The sequence below is a fragment of the Rhinolophus ferrumequinum genome, chromosome 10 (genome assembly GCF_004115265.2).
Source record: "Rhinolophus ferrumequinum isolate MPI-CBG mRhiFer1 chromosome 10, mRhiFer1_v1.p, whole genome shotgun sequence".
Lineage (NCBI taxonomy): Eukaryota > Metazoa > Chordata > Mammalia > Chiroptera > Rhinolophidae > Rhinolophus > Rhinolophus ferrumequinum.
The window spans coordinates 89,130,830-89,150,848 of NC_046293.1; the positions used below are offsets into that span (position 1 = coordinate 89,130,830).

The 20,019-nt window shown below is 38.1% G+C and overlaps 1 protein-coding gene and 1 pseudogene across 16 annotated transcripts in view; one reads left to right on the forward strand and one right to left on the reverse strand.

The window, feature by feature from the left end:
* The window catches only part of ERC1 (ELKS/RAB6-interacting/CAST family member 1), a 484,493-nt gene that overhangs the window by 140,461 nt on the left and 324,013 nt on the right, over positions 1-20,019 (forward strand). The window lies entirely within an intron of this gene.
* LOC117028178 (alpha-enolase-like) lies at positions 15,821-17,430 on the reverse strand (annotated as a pseudogene).

Here is a 20,019-nt window from a genome sequence, read left to right on the forward strand (position 1 = left end):
CGGACACATTTACACTTAGAGAGACTGAGGTTCCTTGACTTATTGCCTGGAATTCAGTACCTGATTAATTAAAACTCCAAAATTTGTATTTTTGATTATAATACTACAGTGCCTCCCCGGAAGGCATCTGAGTTGCAGAGAGGGTAGGTGACATTGTGAAGGTCTATACAGCTACTTGGTGTTAGTTTTGAGACTAGAACCTGTATTTTATGACTCTGCTAATTATGATATGCTATAGAGACCATGACTGTTGTTCCATTGGTAGGTTGGGGACTAGGTACAAAGAAAGATGGGAGAAAAGGGAAAAATTAATGTTAGCAGAGATGAGAAAAGGATAGAGCTTCGGAAAAAGAGAAGCAGGCTTTCGTAGCATGAGATTATGAAAGAAGGGAAAGACATATTGATTGATTCCTTTATTCATTTAATAGTTATTTGTTAGATGCATGCTAAGGACTCTTCTGAGCACGGGGGATACAGTGGTAAATAAACCAGAAAGGCTGGGTCTCTCTCCCATACCCAATTCCGGAGATAACAGAAATGAGGGGAAGTTGAGGAATCTGACGAATTAGCATAAACATTGTAAAACAGAAAATGATTGGGATGTGTGTGTGTATTTTTATATATGACTTTTTCACATTGTTCTGATTGGATTAGTGCCCACCACAACTGTGAGCAGTGCATAGCCCCATATGAGTTACGGGGTAGCGGTGGGGACAGGTGCTATGGGGTATCATTCGTGTGCTGTGTAAGCCAATTTGTGGAGGTAGACTGCCCAGCTTCTGAATGCTCCCTCGCCTCTCCACATGCCCTCTAATCCCAAGGTGGAGGATAGCTTTAGGAAAAGAGCTTGGGCACAGCAGAGGTGCAGATTATTATACCAGAGGTTCTAGGGGCCTGTTTCTTGCCACTGCCACTTCCCCAATTAAAATGGTGAGTTGGAACTGCTCACAGTCGTGATGGGGCAGTGTCTTGTTTGGGGAGATGTAGATAATGATAAGCTTAAGAAATTGACAGGAAAATATAAGTGTAAGTATGGTTATTAATACACTAGGAGAATAAAAATGGAATGTGTAAGCTTCAGACCATCAGTATAAAATGCAGCTTATCCAGCCGAGAGTAGAAAACAATGGGGCGGGGAAGATGGTGTGTAAACACCATGAAAAATGGCTGAAGTAATAATGGGAAGGGTAATGCAAATGTAACTTAGATCAAAATAAAAATCTCAGTCAGGCTTAAAAAGTAAGACACAGATATGTACTGTCAATAAGAGTTAAATAAGACAAAAAGAAACAGCCAAATTAAAAATAAAATGATAGAAAAAAATTTTTAAATGAAAGGTATATCAGGAAAATATGACTCCTAAAATTTGTTTCATTTTAACACTAATTATAAATTATTTTTAAGGCAAAGAAGTTATAAAGCACCCAGAGCAATGTTATATACTAAAAAAGAAACAATAGATCAAGAAAACGTAATGAGTATGAACATTTATACATATGATAATACGGCTTTAAGTGTATAAAACAATAATGGGGAGAAATAGATAAATAATAGCAGTTGTTCATTTGAATGTGCTCCTCTCAGAATTTGATCAAACAAAGGTAAACAATTTAGAAAATTTCGATAACATTAATAAGCTCAAACTAGTAGTTATATATATGAGTGTAGAATCTTGCACTAACAAATAGAGAATAAGCAGTATTTTCAAGAAGCTATTGAACAGTCATAAAATTAGTCATGTACTAGGCCACAGAAGAAGCTACATAATTGTCAAGAATCAAAGTCACATGGACTGTGTTCTCTGACTCCTAATGCAGCAAAATTAGATGTCAGGAATGAAGAACTACTACACAAAACCAAAATAAGTTTGGAATCTTAAACATACTACTGAATGACTCTCGGGTTAAGAGAAATATAAAAGTTTTAGAAGTCAATGACGGTGAAAGCACTATATCAAAATGTATGGAATAGAAAGTAAAAGAAAATCTGTGGGACGTAGCTAAAGTAGGATTTAAGTGGAAAATGTCTAGTTTTTTAAATGAAAGTTACTGGGATGATATTAGTTAATAACATAATATAAAGTGCAGGTGTACAACTTTATAATGACTTCTTATACTCTATTGAGTGCTCCCTACCCAAAATCTCGTCTCTTTCTGTCACCTTGTATTAGACCCTTTTTACCCTTTTTGTCTTCCCCCCGCCTCCTTTCCCTTCTGATAACTACTATTCTGTTGTCTGAGTCTGTGAATCTAGTTTTTGTTTGTATGTTTGTTTTGTTTGTTCATTGTTGATTTCTGTATTATATCCCACATATGAGTGAAATCATGTGGTTCTTGTCCTTTTCCGTCTGACTTATGTCACTCCACATAATACTCTCAAGATGTATCCATGTTGTCATAAATGGTGATATTTCATTTTTCTTAAGGCTGAGTAGCATTCCCATGTATATATGTACCACTTCTTCTTTGTTCAAGCATCTATTGATGGACACTTAAGTTGTTTCCATGTCTTGGCTACTGCAAATAATACTGCAGTGAATATAGAGGTGCATATATCTTTATGAATAAGTGTTTTCAAATTTTTTTGGTTGATACCCAGAAGAGGGATTGCTAGATCATTTGGTAGCTGTTTTGATCATTTTTGGTGGACCCTCCATACTGTTTTCCACAGTGGCTCTACCAGTTTGCATTCCCATCAGTAGTGTGCAAGAGTTCCCTTTTCTCTACATCCTCTCCAACACTTGTTTTTTCTTGTCTTATTGATAATAGCCATTGTGAGATGGTATCTCATTGTGGTTTTGATTTGCATTTCCCTTGTAACTAGTGATGTTGAGCATCTTTTCATATCTGTTGGCCTTCTGTATGTCTTTCTTGGAGAATTTCTATTCAGGTCCTCTGCCCAATTTTTAATCAGATTTTTGTGAGTTTTTGTTTTTGTTGTTGAGCTGTATGAGTTCTTTATGTATTTTGGATATAAGCTCCTATTGGAGCTATCATTTGCAAATGTCTTCTCCCATTCATTTGGTTGCCTTTTTATTTTTGTTGATTTTTTTTTTCTTTTCTGTGCAAAGGCTTTTTAGTTTGACGCAGTCCCATTCATTTATTTTTTCTTTTACTTCCTCTGCCTTTGGGGTTAAGTTCACAAAAACCTGTCAGAGACCAAGGTCCATAAGTTTAGTGCCTTTGTTTTTCCTATGTATTTTATTGTTTCACTTCTTATATTCAAGTCCTTAATACATTTTGAGTTAATTTTAGTGTATGGTGTCAGACAGCACTCTAGTTTCATTCTTTTCCACGTGGCTTTCCAGTTTTCCCAGCATCATTTATTGAAGAGACTCTCCTTTCTCCATTGTATGTTTTTGACTCCTTTGTTGAAAATTAGTTGTCCATATATGTGTGGGTTTATTTCTGAGCTCTTAATTGTGTTCCATTGGTCTGTGTGTCTGTTTTTCTGCCAATACCATACTGTTTTGTTTATTGTAGCTTTGTAGTACAGTTTCAAGTCAGAAAATACACTTCTGGCTTTGTTCTTTTTTCTCAGGATTGCTTTGGCTATTTGGGGGTCTCTTGTGGTTCCGTATAAATTTGAGGGTTTTTGTGTTCAGTGTCTGTGAAAAATGCCATTGAGATTTTGATGAGGATTGCATTCAATCTGTATATCGCTTTAGGTAATATGGTCGTTTTAACAAGTTAATTCTTCCAATCTATGAGCATGGAATATTTTTCCATTTCTTCACTTTCTTTCAACAGTGTCTTATAGTTTTCAGTATGCAGGTCTTTCGCCTCTTGTTTATTCCTAGGTATTTTATTATTTTTGTTGCAATTGCAAAAGGCATTATTTTTTTCATAACTTTTTCTGAAATTTCATTGTTAGCATATAGGAACACATGGATTTTTGTACATTGATTTTGTATCCTGCAACTTTACTGTATTTGTTTGTTGTTTCTAATAGCTTTTTGCTGGAGTCTTTAGGGTTTTCTTTATAAAGAATCATGTCATCTGCAAAAAGTGATAGTTTGATTTCTTCATTCCCAGTTTTGATGCCTTTTGTTTCTTTCTCTTGCCTGATTGCTCTGGTGAGGACTTCCAGTACTACAATGTTGATTAATGGTGATGAGAGAGGGCATCCTTGTCTTGTTCCTGAACTTAGAGGAAAAGCTGTCAGGTTTTCAATATGAGTGATATTAGAGGAGGGTTTAACATATATGGACAACATTAAGTTGAGGTACGTTTCTTTTATACCTATGTTATTGATTTTTAAAAATCATTAATGGATGTTGTATCTTGTCAAATGCTTTTTCTATTTCCCATCTATTGATAGGATCATATGATTTTTATCTTTTATTTTGTTAGTTTAGTATGTCACATTGATTGATTTGTGGATGTTTAACCATCCTTGCATTCTTGGAATGAACTCCACTTTATTGTGATGATGTATAATCCTTTTAATATATTTTTATATTCAATTTACTAGTATTTTGTTTAGGATTTTTACATCTATGTTCATCAGAGATATTGTCCTGTAATTTTCTGTGTGTGTGTGTGTGTGTGTGTGTGTGTGTGTGTGTGTTTGTGTTTTTGTTTTTTTGTGTGTGTTTTTTATGCCTGGTTTGGTATCAGCGTAATGCTGGCCTCATAAAATGAGTTAGGAATATTCCGTCCTCTTCAGGTTTTGGAAGAGTTTGAAAGTTTGGTAAAATTCTCCAGTGAAGATGTCTGATCCTGGATTTTTGTTTTTTGGGAGGTTTGTGATTACTGTTTGAATTTCCTTACTATTGATCAGTTTATCTAGGTTTTCTAATTCTTAATGGTTCAAGTTAGACAGGTTATATATTTTTAAGACTGTCCATTTCTTCTAGGTTCAAGTTAGACAGGTTATATATTTTTAAGACTGTCCATTTCTTCTAGGTTATTGAATTTGGTAGCATGTAGCTTTCATAGTATTCTTTTATAATTCTTTGTATTTCTGTGGTGTTCACTGTAACTTCTCTTTCATCTCTGATTTTATTTTTTTGAGTCTTCTCTCTTTCTTAGTGAGTCTAGCCACAGTTTTGTCAATTTTATTTATCTTTTCAAAGAACCAGCTCTTTGTTTCATTAATTTTTTGTATTATCTTTTTGTTCTCTTATTTATTTCTGCTGTAAATTTTATTATTTATTTTCGTCTTCAGACTTTGGGCTTCATTTGTTCTTTTTCTAGTTCATTAAGGTGTAATGTTAGATTGTTTATTTGAAATTTTTCTTGGTTTTTGAGGTAGGCCTATAATGCCATAAACTTTCCTTTTAGTACCACTTTTGCTGCATTCCTCAAATTTTGGTATGTTGTATTTCCTTTTGTCTCTAGGTATCTTTTGATCTCTTATTTTTTCTTTGACCCAATAGTTGTCCAGTAGCATTGTTTAATCTGCACATATTTGTGGTTTTCCAGTTTTCTTCTTGTAATTAATTTCTAGTTTCATACCATTGTGGTTGGAAAATATGGTTAGTATGATTTCAGTCTTCTCTGAGACAGTTTGGCCCCAATATATGGTGTATTCTTGAGAATGTTCCATGTGCACTTGAGAAGAATGTGTATTCTGGCATTTTGGAATGGAAAGTTCTATAAATATTGGTTAAGTTCATTTGGTCTTATGTGTCATTTAAGGTTGAAATTTCTTTACTTACTTTGTGTCTGGATGATCTTGCCATTGCTGTCAATGGGGCGTTCAGGTCCCCTGCTATAATTGCATTTTTGTCAGTTTCTCCCTTTAATAATTGCTTTACATATTGTGGTGCTCCCAAGTTGTGTGTGTGTGTGTGTGTGTGTTTGTATATGTGCATGTGCGTGTGTGTGTAGATAGATAGATGTTCTGTCTTCTTGATGAACTTCCCCTTTTATCATAAAATAATCCATCTTTGTCTCTCGTTACCTTTTTTATCTTGAAGTCTATTTTGTCTAAGTACTGTTATACCAGCTTTTCTCTGGGTGTCATTTCTTGAAATATCATTTTCCACACCTTTACTTTGAGCCTGTGTTTGTCTTTGGAGCTGAGATGAGTCTCCTGCAGGGAACATATAGTTGGGTCTCGTTTTCTAATCCATCCTGCTATTGTTGGGTTCAGTCAATTTACATGTAGGGTGATTATTGATATATGAGGACTTACCACACCCATTTTATCTTCTGTTTTTTTTGTTGCTTTGTATCTTCATTGCTTCTTTTTCCTTGTGATTCTGTCTGCTATTTTAGTTGGCGGTTTTCTGTGATTTTTTTCTCTGTTTCCATTTTTTTAATTTTTGTGTCTCAGCTCTAAATTTCTGTTTTGTTGCCATTAGGTTTGTATAAAATGTCTCATGCATACAGTAGTCCCTTTTGTCTGATTGCCTCTTATCTTCATTCATTTGCACTCGTTCACTTGTTTTCCTCCTCCCCTTTTATGATTTTATTGTCACAAATTATTTTATGTTGTGTATTATCAAAATGCTGTAATTATGGTTACTGCCCTTTCCCCCTTTTAACTTTTTAAATAATTAAGTGCTCAATAACCCATTCTGAAATACATTTGCAGATGTATTCTGTCTTCTATCTGTTAATTATCTTACTCAGACTTTTGCATACTTTTGTCCTTTTGTTTCTGGTAGAAGAGCTCCTTTCAGCATTTCTTGTAATGCAGGTCTTGTGGTGGCAAATTCAGCAAGTTTTTGTTTGTCTGGGAAAGCCTGTATTTTTCCTTCGTATCTAAAAGACCACTTTGCTGGATATATTATTCTTGTCTGTTGGTTCTTTTCTTTCAATATTTTGTGTATTTCCTTCCATTCTTTCCTGCCTTGTAATGTTTTTACCTAGAAATCTGATTGTAATCTAATGATTCCTTTGTAGGTTGCAGTCTTTTTTACACTGGCTGCTTTGAGAATTCTTTGTTATTAATTTTTGGTAGAATAAAATGTGTCTTGGAGAAGGTGTTTTTGCATTGATATAGTTAGGTGTTCTGTTAGCTTCCTCTATTCTGAAGTCCAGTTTTGCCATAGGCTTGGAAATTTCTCATTAATTATTTCTTTGAGTATGAGCTTTGTTTCCTTCTCCTTTTTCCTCCCAATATACCTATTAGGTTGCTTTTTGTAATGTAGTCACATAATTCTTGTAGAGTTCTTTCAAGGTTTTTTAGCTCCTAATTCTCTTTTTTTCTCCTGGATCATTTCTAGGTTTGTATCTTTGAGTTCGCTGATTCACTTTCCACCTGGACTGCTCTGTTTCCAAGCTTCTAATACATTCGTTATCTCATTTATTGAGTTCTTTAGCTTCCATTTTCTGTTTGGTGCTTTTTAATAGTTTCAGTCTTTTTGGTAAATTACCCCCTTTTTTTCATTAATTTTATTCTTGAGTTCATTGAACTGCCTTTCTGAGTTTTCTTGTATATTGTTGGGTTTCTTCATAACTGCAATCTTGAATTCTCTGTCATTTAAATCACAGTCGTCCATGGCTTTGATTTTGGTGTCTGGAGACTTCACTTTCTTTCTGTACTCCCACGTTACCTTGGTTGTTCATGGTATTTGATGGATTGTTTTTCTGTCTGCGCATTTGAGGTAGTGATCTCTTTTCTTGTGTAGGTACTGTGTTGCCCTGGACAACTCAGCAGGTTGATTGGTAGGGTACTTTCTTTTGTTTTCCAGTAGATAGTGCTATAGCTTTAAGTATTTGTTTTTTCTTACCTGGACTGTTTGCGCCTTTGGGATAATGGTGGGGCTTAGTGCTGTGGTTAAGGGAAGTGCAACTAGTGGGTGTCCTCTCTGTGACCAGCTCACCTTCGCTTTAGAATACCACTCCTGTGGTGGGGGATGTGGCGGGAGGTAGAAAACTGGTTTCGTGAGCTCCTAGAGCTACCTCCCTTTCCTGCTGTTTTTGGCTTTCCCTTGCTCTGCTGGGGTGTGTGGGGGAGGAGAAGCAGGTTTGATCCTGTGGCTCCACTCCCCTGTCAGTTATGTTTGTGGACTGTGCTGTTTTCTTTAAAGGCTCCCAGCCACCTCTACCCAGTTCTACCACAATTGGGAGGAGAGACGGGAGATACCCTTTTCTTGAGAGAAACTGCATCTTCCCCTCTTAAATTCCAGGCTGTAATGTGGGGACTGCAGCGCAACTCCTCCCCCACTTCTGTGCTCCATGGAGCTGCGGTGGGCACCGAGCTGTGTCTGCAGCCACTGTCCCTGTCCTTTCCTTCTTCCTGCCTCCCCTTCTCTTTCCAACATGCCCACCTTCAGATGTTCCAGTGCGTGGATCTTTCAGGCATGTTTGTGAGTTGAGCTGGGGATCCGTTGTTGAGTTGCAGTTGCCCAACTTGTAAATTTAAGGGGAAAAACAGTGGAACCTTTTCAGTCCACCATGATGCTGGAAATATCTAGTTTTACCATATTTATTAGAAAACAAGACAGAATGAAAGAAAATAAGCTAAGCATTCAAATCTAGAAACTATGAAAAAAGCAACAGAATTAAATCCAAAGAAATAATAAGATTGAGAGTAGTAAATGTTAAGCCAGACATCCAGACAGGATAAAACCAAACCAAGAGTTAGTTCTTTAAAAAGGTTAGTCAGATAGGAACATGTCTTATAGAATGATAAAGGAGAAGTAACTACTAGTACCAGAGTTTAAAAATAATAAAAGATAGTTATAAATAATTATATTCTAATAATCTGTGAAAGCTAGAACAAATAAACATGCTTCTGGAAAATATGACAAAATAAGTTCAAGAGATAATAGAAAACATGAAAAATAGTCATTATAGATTTGAAAATGGTAATCAACCTCAACACCTTTCTCCCTCCCAAATCCTAAGGCTCAGATGGCTTTTCAGAAGAGTTCTGTCCAACATTGAAACATTTTTGTATTCAAGTTATTCCATAAAGTAGAAAAAGCAAAAAAGCTCAAGAATCTACAAAAGAATATGTGGAAAAACAAATTGAGAGGTATACCTTATCAATAGGTGATATTATTATTTAATACTGTAAGGGCATCAATTCTCCCTAAGTTAGTATAACTTCTCTCTCCTCTTTCTCTTCTCTTTCACCCTCTCCCTCCCTCTCTCCCTCCCTCCCCCCTTCCTCCTTTCTTCCTTCCCTCCCTTACTCCCTCCCTCCCTCCCTCTTTCCCTTCTTTCTTCTGCAATTCCATTGACAATACCCGGCATTATTTGTTTTTGGAAATCATTTTATATTTTAAAATTTACATGGATGAATCACAAAAAGATATGTGATTCCACTTATATGAGATACCTAGAAAAGTCAAATTCATAGAGATAGAAGTAGAATTACGGGTGCTATAGGTTGGGGGAGGGCAGAGTGGAGAGTTGTAGAATGGGTACAGAATTTTAGTTTTGCAAGATGAAAAGAGTTCTGGAGATTGATTGTATAACAGTATGAATGTACTGAAAACCACTGAATTGTACATTTAAAATGGTTAGGATGGCAAATTTTATGTTTCTTACCACAATTAAAAATTAAATTATATGGACAAATAAAGCCATTCTAACATTAAAATGAAGAAAAAGAAAAGATGGAAGACCTGCTTTTTTAGATCTGCAAACATACCATAGAGCCATAAACCAAACCAAACCAAACAATATGCCTCATAACAGTGTAATACTGGTATAGGAATTGCTAGAAAGACCAGTGAAAAACAAAAGAGAATTTGAAATCAGAGACATATATATGGAGAGAGTACCATAAACTAGTGTGAATTGAGGAAGTGTTAGAAAATGGACATCCTATTAATATATGGAGAATAAAGTTGGCCACCTACCTCATACCAGATAAAACAATGAACTCCAGATTGATTAAAGAGCTCAATTTGAAAAACAAAGCAATACAGTTAATGAAAATGTTACATTTTCGGTAGGATATCTTATGACTACATCAAATTTAAGTATTTCTGCTCAAGAAAGAACACCATTGACAAAGTTAACAATTCGGTGACTAAGAGAAAATATTTTCAGTACCTCCCCTAATACCAATGATTGAGATATAGAATTAAAAAAAAAGATGTTTGCAAATCAGTAAGGAAAAGAAAGAGACTGTAGGGAGGGAAGAGAGGATTTGAAAAGGCAATTAACAGACAAGGAAACCTAAGTGGTTAACAGATGCAGCACAAGATCCTTAATTTCACTAGTAAACAGAGAAATATAAATTTCAAAGACAGTGAAATGCTACATTCCATTCATCAAAGTGACAAACATTAGAAAATGAAATAACATTCAGTACTTATTATATGATTTAGGCTAACAGGAACCTCAATGGCATAATTGACCCCAGTAATCCCACTCCTGAATATATTCCCCATGAAAATTTTCCACTGGTCCACAAGAGGACATGTATAAGGATGTGCACTACAGAACTGGGAACTGAAGGGAGCCAGAATGTTCATTACTGGGGAGTTGGATGAGTCAAATACAGTGGATGTGTATCATACTATGTAAAAGTCAAAAGCAGTGATCTAGAAGTATTCATGGGACCAGGGATATACATATATATATGTTTGTATTTAAAAGTAAGGAACAAAATGCGGTGTGTAGCATTTATATAAATAACACACACGAGGTATAACAATTAAGTTCGCGAACTTGTTGCAGCGATGTTGCTAACTTTTTTTGATATCAGAGGGATTATTCATTATGAATTTATACCAACTGGACAAACAGTTAACCAAGTTTACTATTTGAAAGTGCTGAAAAGGCTGCGTGAAAAAGACAAAAATGACCTGAACTTTTCACGAACAATTCATGGCTCTTGCATCATGACAATACACCAGCTCACACGGCACTGTCTGTGAGGGAGTTTTTAGCCAGTAAACAAATAACTGTGTTGGAACACCCTCCCTACTCATCCTGATCTGGGCCCCAATGGCTTCTTTCTTTACCCGAAGATAAAGGAAATAGTGAAAGTTATAATACGACAACAACTCTGATGGCCATTCCGGTAAAAGAGTTCCAAAATTGCTTTGAAGGGTGGACTAGGTGCTGGTGTCGGTTCATAGCTTCACAAGGGGAGTACTTCAAAGGTGACCATAGTGATATTCAGCAATGAGGTGTGTAGCACTTTTTTTAGGATGAGTTCACAAACTTAATTGTCCGACCTTGTATGTATGTATAAAAATAAGCCGCTATATTTCTAATATACATGCATATTCAAGAACATATTAAACACATTAGAATGGCTGCATATTGAAAGGAATAGATATTGGACATGAATGGAAAAATAATAAAATAAAACAATAGTAGAACTTTGCATGAATCAATGATAGTTTTAAGTGAATTGAGGAATGAGAGTAATTTAGTTCTTTCTCCAAGCTGGTAAAAGTTTGAAAGCAGTAGTTCTGACTGTGTAACTACTGTGAGGTAAGCTGGATGTGGTCTATTGCCACACTGATCTCAGAGTTGATTTGGCTGATCTCTCTGACAGGGCAGATGTCCATATTTTTCCTCATCCTTTCCACACTGAGCATCTGTCAACAAGGACTCTATACTAGAGTTGTTCTGAGGGATTATTATTTTTGGTAACCAAGGGGCTTGGATCTCAATGCTGACATGTGGATAACAGTCCTTGGCCCTAAATGGGGTAGGGTTTTGAAACTGAGACGCTTACATAAGTAAATTCAGGACTCTGCTGAGAGAGGGTGGACTAGAAAAAATTTCTCCTACCAGTATTAGTGGACACTGTGAGAAAGTGACTTACTCACCTGGTCTTTGAGTTGGAGGAAAGTTGTTACTCAAGCAGGTTCGAGTTTGAATATACATAGCTGCTCTCAGGGTACATACTTTCAACCTAGTCCATACAGAATCCCACAGATAAAAGCTCTGCTTAGAATGAATGTACAACTCCAAATTTCTTAATCACTTATGGATTTTAATCTATCCTGAGCCAATATCAGAAGTAAGAACAAATAGAGTGATTTGACCCTTAGGAGCATTGGATAATAGAATGAAACTGTAAATTAAATGACTAAAATGCAGGATGGGAGCTCGATAACTCTCCAGAATGGATGAGCAGATACAACTTATTGGGATGTGTTTCAGGACTATTGAGAGTAAAAGCTAATGCAGTATAGTAAAGGTAGCACTAGCTGTTCAGTGTAGTATCTTTTAATCTTGGCTTTGCTACTTGTTATGTAAATTTATACTTTTTGTGCTTCAGTTTTCTCATTTGCGAGAACAATAACATTACGTCAGAGTGTTGTGAGAATTAAATATAGCACTCAGTAAATATTAACTATTATTATTGTTATTAAATACATGAAGGAAGGATTTAAAACATGAGCAACGAGTAAAATATCATAAATAATACTAGTCAGGGTGTAAAAAACAAAACAGGATTTTAGACATGAAATATATAATAACCAAAATGAAAACTCATTGTATTAGTTAAACTGCAGATTAGAGCTGCAGGGACAATTTGTGAATTGGAAGATAGATCTGATGAAATATTATCCAGAGAGCAATAGGACAGATAAAAAAAATTGAAATTACTGAAAAGAAGTCTGTGGAAATAGAAGTCTGATTTACATCTATGGGAGTTTCAAAAAGAGAGGACAGAGGGAATGGAGGTCATTTTAAAAAAGAGAATCACTGAGAATTTTTCTGACTTGATTACAGGAAGTTAACCATCACTTCTTCAGGGGCAAATAATTCTTGAGCAGGAAAATATCCACACCTATGTATGTCATAATGAAACCATAGATAAACCAGTCTTAAAAGCTGCCAGAGAGAAAAGTTACCAACAAAGGATTAACAATTAGGCCAGCAGCAAACTTTTCAACAGCAACAACTGGAGCAAGAATGTGACAGTAACATCTTCAAGTGAAAAACACTGGAAGTGAAAAACACTGTCAACTCATAATTCTATACCCAGCTAAATTGTCATTCGTCACTGGAGGTAGAATAAAGATATTTTTCAGACTAACACAAACTGAGAGTTTTCTACCCTTGGGTTCACATAGAATGAACTGCTAAAAACAAAAAAGAGAAGTTGCATCCAGAAGGAAGGAGTGAGATGCAAGAAAGAATAGTTGAAAATGGACATTGATATGACAAGTAGGAAAAAAGTGTTCAAATATCAATATAAGAGTTTGGCACAGGCCCAACAATAATAGTGCCATTAAACCCAAACTCCAAAATCAATTGAGGTTTGTTCAGTAAGAGTGGAGACTTTTAGAGAAAGATCATAAAGGAAGATCTTACCAGTTGCTTTTATTTGTTAGTATAATGTTGCTAGGTGATAGAGCAAGTGAAATTCCTCATCTAGATTATTTTTGTCTTTCCCATCAAGTGGAACATAATAGGACTGTAAAGGGTAGGATGTGTATTTCAACAATGGAAAAATGAAATGAAACTCAAGGTGTGTGAAAAGAGATATTTTAAGAAAACATCAAGGGATCCATATAACCTTTCTACTCAAAGTGTGATTCAAAGCCCAGCAGTGTCAGCTCATCTAAGAGCTTGTTAGAAACACAAAATCTTGAGCTATGTCAGATCTACTGAGTCAAAGTTTGCATTTTAACAATTTCCTCAGTTTGAGAAGTGCTATGAAACTTTTTGTCTTTTGGCTAGTTTCAATCCCAGGTGCAAATAAAATAACTACTATTGATCGTTATTGAAGAATCATGGACATAAGAGAGGGTTCTGAAATTGGCTTTGAACAAATGTCATTTTGATTTTAAAAAAAAAAAAAGGAAGAAAGACGATTGCCACTTCTATGTACAACCTAAACTTTTCCTAAGTGCGTTTTTAGAATGGCATATTGAGGACTTTGAAGTAGAAGTGGTGATCACTAAAAGTCACCACGAAAACTAGGTCATCTCACACTCGTTTTATATTCTTCATTGGTAGGATTTCTAGTCTGGAAGATCAGGAATATGTGGGAGATATAGTAGATCTATACTTCTTCATGGCATTGGCAAGGCCATGTAAATAAGATGAAGAAATGTGAATTGGGTAAGGTGATAATTAGGTTTTTTCGTAACTGTAAAATGACTTATCCCAAAAGATGTACGTTAACGTACATTTAAGTTTCTGATAGTATCTCGTATCTCTCTAACCTTGACTCTTCCTTGTTAAGTATTTTTATTAATGAATTAATTTCCATCTAATGAATTAGATGGAAAAATACGGGGAGGGGTGGGTAAAATGCATATTAGATAAGAAACTCAGCATTCAAAAAGATCTTTAAAAAGCAAAGTAATGGGCTAAATTAAGAAGGATGACTATAAAAACTTTATCCCTCCCTTTCTCCAAAAAATCCCACAAAAACTAAAAAAGCAAAGCAAAACAATCGTCTTAAGTAATCCTTCAGTATCTGTATAATGGCTGCTACACCCCCACCCCCTAAAAACAAACCCCAAACTTTATGCAATCTTAGGTTGTTTCAGAAATGTCTAGAAATAAGGGTAGGGTGATTAGACCACACCTAAAACCCTTGAGTTTTGGGTACAATGATTTAAGAGACATTGGCACATTTAAGCATGTTTAGACACAAAGAGTCTGACAGCATGGCACATGAGGGAACACTTGATGGTTGACTTGGAAAAGAAATGCTCTTGGGAGTGCATGATAGTCTGCATGTATCTGAATGGCTGTTAGGTGAAAGAGCGGCAGGCATAAGGGGTCAAATTTGGGCCCATGGATAAAACTACAGAAAAAATAATGTTTTTCACTTCAAGATTAGAGATAGCTTTTTTACTATATCCATTAGAAGCAGAGTGTGGGTATCTTCTGGAGAGGAACTGTGTACCTGGTTTTTACTGAAGGTGTTCCAGTACTAGACAAGCCTGCATAAAAGGGATATTGTATAACGAGATTCAGGCTTTAGATGAGCAATTGAATCAGGTGACCTTAAGGGTCCTTCCAGTGTGGAAATTGTCTTCTGCAATTCTATAGAGAGGGCTTTAAGGCTTAGTTGATCTCAGTTCCTTTAACAGAATGAGGAAGTATTACTGATGTGTTGGATTAGCGGGGCCAAGATGGAACTAGGTTGGCTTACTGCTTTATTGGATTTGCAGAGACCAAGAGTATTAATGTTTCTACGGGGGATGCATAACTGAATATAACTTATTAGAGCATACACTTTATACAGCCATTTTTCATCTTTTTTGTCTGCTATGAATTTTCAAGGGAAAGTGGATGGAAATGATATTGACATTGGTTTGGGTTTTTTTTGAGATTTTTTTTTTTTATTGGGCAAGGGGTACAGGACTTTATTGGGGGAACAGTGTACTTCCAGGACTTTTTTCCAAGTCAAGTTGTCCTGTCAATCTTAGTTGTGGAGGGTGCCGTTCAACTTCAAGTTGTTTGTCCTTTCAGTCTTAGTTGTGGAGGGCGCAGCTCAGCTCCAGGTCCAATTGCCCTTGCTAGTTGCAGGGGGCGCAGCCCACCATCCCTTGTGGGAGTCGAACCGGCAACCTTGTGATTGAGAGGAAGTGCTCCAACCAACTGAGCCATCCGGGAGGCAGCTCAGCTCAAGGTGCCGTGTTCAATCTTAGTTGCAGGGGGCGCTGCCCACCATCCCTTGTGGGACTCGAGGAATTGAACTGGCAACCTTGTGGTTGAGAGCCTGCGCTCCAACCAACGGAGCCATCCTGGAAGCAGCTCAGCTCAAGGTGCCATGACATTGGTTTTTTTTTTTTTTTTTTTCACTGAAGCCTTTTTATTTTGCACACAAAACCAGTGGGGATCTTGCCTGTGGAGACCTCAGAGATTACAATGTAGATACACTTGGCTCCCGACACTTGGGAAACGAGGTGAGAAACACAGCGACTCAGGCCAAACACATGACTACAGAGCTGCGGTTTCCAGCAGGGTTCCAGGTAGTTGAGTTTGGCTTTCGTGGTTCTAAGGAAGCAGTGAGTACATCACGGGGATGGGACAGGGCCGTTACCTAGCAGAGGCCCTGCAGTGTCAGCTGGGATGGGGGTGGGGGCCTCAAGCTGCCCGTGTGGACACGAGAGCAGAGGTCTAATTGGCTGACCAGTGACCAGGGCTCAGAGGCTCCTGCCTGGAGCTTACTTGGCGAGCGGGTTTCTGAAGTTCCTGCCGGCAAACCTGGCCTTGCTGCCCAGTTCCTCCTCAATTCTGAGGATCTGGTTGTACTTGGCCAAGCGCTCAGATCGGCAAGGAGCACCAGTCTTGATCTGCCCAGTGCAGAGCCCCACCACCAGGTCGGTAATGAAGGTGTCTTCAGTCTCCCCGGAGCGGTGGGACACCATGACGCCCCATCCATTGGACTGGGCCAGCTTGCACGCCTGCAGGGACTCAGTCACCGAGCCGATCTGGTTCACTTTGAGCAGGAGGCAGTTGCACGACTTCTCGCTCACAGCCTTGGAGATGCGCTTCGGGTTGGTCACCGTGAGGTCGTCCCCCACGACCTGGATCCCTGAGCTGGCAGTGAAATTCCACCACGCTTCCCAATCATCCTGGTCGAAGGGGTCCTCGATGGACACCACTGGGTAATCCTTGACGAAGGACTTGTACAGGTTGGCCAGCTCGTCAGGGGTGATGTACCTGCTGGGATCATCGGGCGACTTGAAGTCCAAGTCATACTTCCCCTACCTGAAGAACTCGGAGGCAGCCACGTCCATGCCAGTGACAACCTTATCGGTGTAGCCGGCTTTCCCGATGGCATTCTTGAGCAGCTCCAGGGCTTCTTTGTTCTCCAGGATGTTGGGAGCAAAGCCACCTTCATCCCCCACATTGGTGGCGTCTTTCCCGTACTTCTCCTTGATGACGTTCTTCAGGTTGTGATACACGTCTGCACCAATGCGCATGGCCTCCTTGAAGTTTGCCGCCCCGACCGGCAGGATCATGAACTCCTGCATGGCCAATTTGTTGCCAGCGTGAGAACCACCGTTGATGACATTGAAGGCCGGAACAGGCAGGATGACCTCGGAGTTGCCAGCCAGGTCAGCAATATGGCGGTACAGGGGCACCCCCTTTTCAACAGCTCCAGCCTTGCAGACTGCCAGGGACACCCCCAGAATGGCATTCGCTCCGAATTTAGATTTATTTTCCGTCCCATCCATCTCGATCATCAGTTTGTCAATCTTCTCCTGCTCCACGACACTCAGTTTCTTGCTAATCAGGGCAGGCGCAATAGTTTTATTGATGTGCTCAACAGCCTTTGAGACACCTTTCCCCAGGTAGCGCGTCTTGTCATTGTCCCGGAGCTCGAGCGCCTCGTAGATGCCAGTTGAGGCACCGCTGGGCACAGCAGCTCTGAAGAGGCCTTTTGAGGTGCAGAGATCCACCTCCACAGTGGGATTCCCACGAGAGTCGAAAATCTCTGTGGCATGGATCTTGAGAATAGACATGGTGAATTTCTTACTGCAGGATGTCGCCACCCGGGAAGAAAGCAGAGTGCTGCAGACACGGAGGTCGAGCTTATTAAGGACCAAGGTCTGAGCGCCGCGAGTCCCCTGAACGTGTCCGACATTGGTTTTTTAGATTATAAATTTGCAGCCTTTTTTGGGGGAAACAAAGTACAAATAAAATGTGTACTGTGGAGTGGCCTTTTTGATATTTCTTTGAGCTCTTCGACATTTTGTGGGGTATAAGGCTTTAAACAGAGCTCAGTGCAGTTTGCTAAAATAGTCTTTGAGAAGGTTTACTTGTGTATGTTGTCAATCCCATGGCCCAGTGCTCTTCTGGATGGGAACAATGGGAAATGGTGTGACAGGAAATTGTACTTAGTGATCTTAGGCCTGTCACTTAGTTTGGGCTTTGATTTCCTCAGGTTCAAAGTTAGAGGAGTTTAGATTATTTCATTTTTTTTAAATTATATGAAATATTGCCAAAGTCAGGAAAAATACAGAAAAGAATATAATTTTAAATAGGTACCACTCAGATTTTAACTTACATTAATGTTTGACCACATTAGGTGATCTTTGACGGTCCTTTGAAAGAAGAGTTTCTAAAAAAAAAAAAACTCTCATCTAAAGTGAATATTCAATGGAAGATCTGGTTTAAGGAGAAAAATTTGTTACAATCTCAGGTTTTTAGAACTGGTTGGCCTAGGAATAAAGATTTGGAAGCTGTCATGGAGCTGGTGGTTAAAACCTCAGGACTGAATTGGTTTCTTCAGAGGAAGTTGTATAAAGTGAGATGTGAAAAGGGGGAAACGACAGAGGATCCAGTGAAGAAAACTGAAAAAGTGTGGTCAGAGAGTTAGAAAGGGAGTGTGAATCATGAGAGGAATGACAGGAAACAGGCGTAATTACTGCTCGGGTGCATTTAGCTGATCTATTTATTGATGTAAAACAAAAGAAAGTTAAGATAGGTTGAGATGATAGTTTTGTGATCAGAAGGGAGAGGCCAGAACAGTAAGGTAGCCCCTTTTCCTGTTTATGTCTGTTGATAGAGAAAATCGTGTAGAGAAAAACCTGTTTCTGTTGAAGCTGGCATCACCTCTTTGCCGCAGACCTTGATGTGTGGTAAGCTGAGTGGACGCTGTCCCTCCAGCTCAGTTGATGTGAATAAACACGGTCTTATTCCTCCTGCCAGGAATGGTGTTAGTGTGATGACTGCGTGTCCTGCTTGTCTCTGAGCGGCTTTCCTGAATGTGTTTTTTGTGGTTTGCAAAATACGGACCTCACACAAAATTATGAGTTCAGTTCACGCCAAATCAAAAGATCAGTTTAGAATTCAGAGCAATTAATCTAGTAGTGGTTTTTGTGGTGGTTTTATCTCAGTTCGCCAGAACAGGACATTTAAATTCTGCCCTGCATGAAAAGCAGACCAAGGAAAAGTGTGTGTAGGTGATTGAACATTTAGGAAAGAAAAGATCATTTAGTAATTAGAATATGGTCTTTAATTCTGTGCCTAATATTTGTGATATGAAATAGTTTTTAAATCAAAGCCTGCGTTTCTAGCTACTCTTACACCAAAGATTTGTATGTTTAGAAAAGAGTTTTCTTTCTTTACCGTTTTCAGTCACCAATTCCTGTGGGTCTCATACCTGACATTCCCTCAAATGGCGTGAGGTATTCATGACTGGTGAGCGCTGGCATTTTTCCAGGTCATTTAACTGAAGCAGGAATCGAGAGTAAAAGTGCAGTTAGGACATCTAGGTATTTTGGTAAGAAAGCAGCAATATGTGGTCTCACAGTTATTCTCCTAGGAGACGTTGGTACCATCAGGATGAGAAACATTCAGAAGTGATGAGGGATGTGTTGCTGTTGTGTTCTAATTTCTGACACACAGATGAAAGCCTTTCATTTTTCTGAAATTAACACTGCGAGGAAATGAGAGAGAAGGAAATTAAGCAGTTAAGACTTACCTACAGGTATAAATGTATGGGCTTTTTGCTTTATAATAAGAATTTAGTAGTGTATGCGTATCTTGAGGATATTGGGTAAAATGTTTTTTACGTCAGTTGCTTTGGTTTTCTTTTTTTTTGCTTTTGGTTATTGGAATATATAGTATACGTGTTACAGGTGGAATATATAGTATACAAAATACAAATTAGAATATAGGAATTGGGTGTAAATGATTAGCGTGTGATTTATTTATTTTTTAAAAATTTTGGACGTATAGTTTTCTAAGACTTTAACTGTGCAGAAGGGTCTGTGGATTCAGTAAGCACCCCATTGACTCCCCATGACTGATGCCCTATAATGGATTCAGCTGATAGGAACCAAGTCTGATGCTGTCAAAAAGGATTAGTAGCTGTGCAGGCTGGCTGGAGCTGTGCCTGAATGCCATGTGGATGAGGGATGGTGGGTTCTTTTGGTATCTTGAGCAGCCTAGCTTTTGAATTTCGTATTCCACAAAGGTGTTCGTTCTGTGGTGGCAATCCTTTTCTCCTGATTGGATCAATGCTAAGTCTGTTCTGACATTTCTCTTCTGGATTGTTTTTCTTCTTTGCATGATGGAATGTTTCTGATTTTAATAGGTAGATGAAGGGAAACTGAGGGAAACGTAAAGACTTTTGTCATCTTGCACTTTATAAAGGACCAGTGGAGAACTCAGAACTCATGTATAATTAATGTTTGTTTTGCATTGAATTTTAATTTTT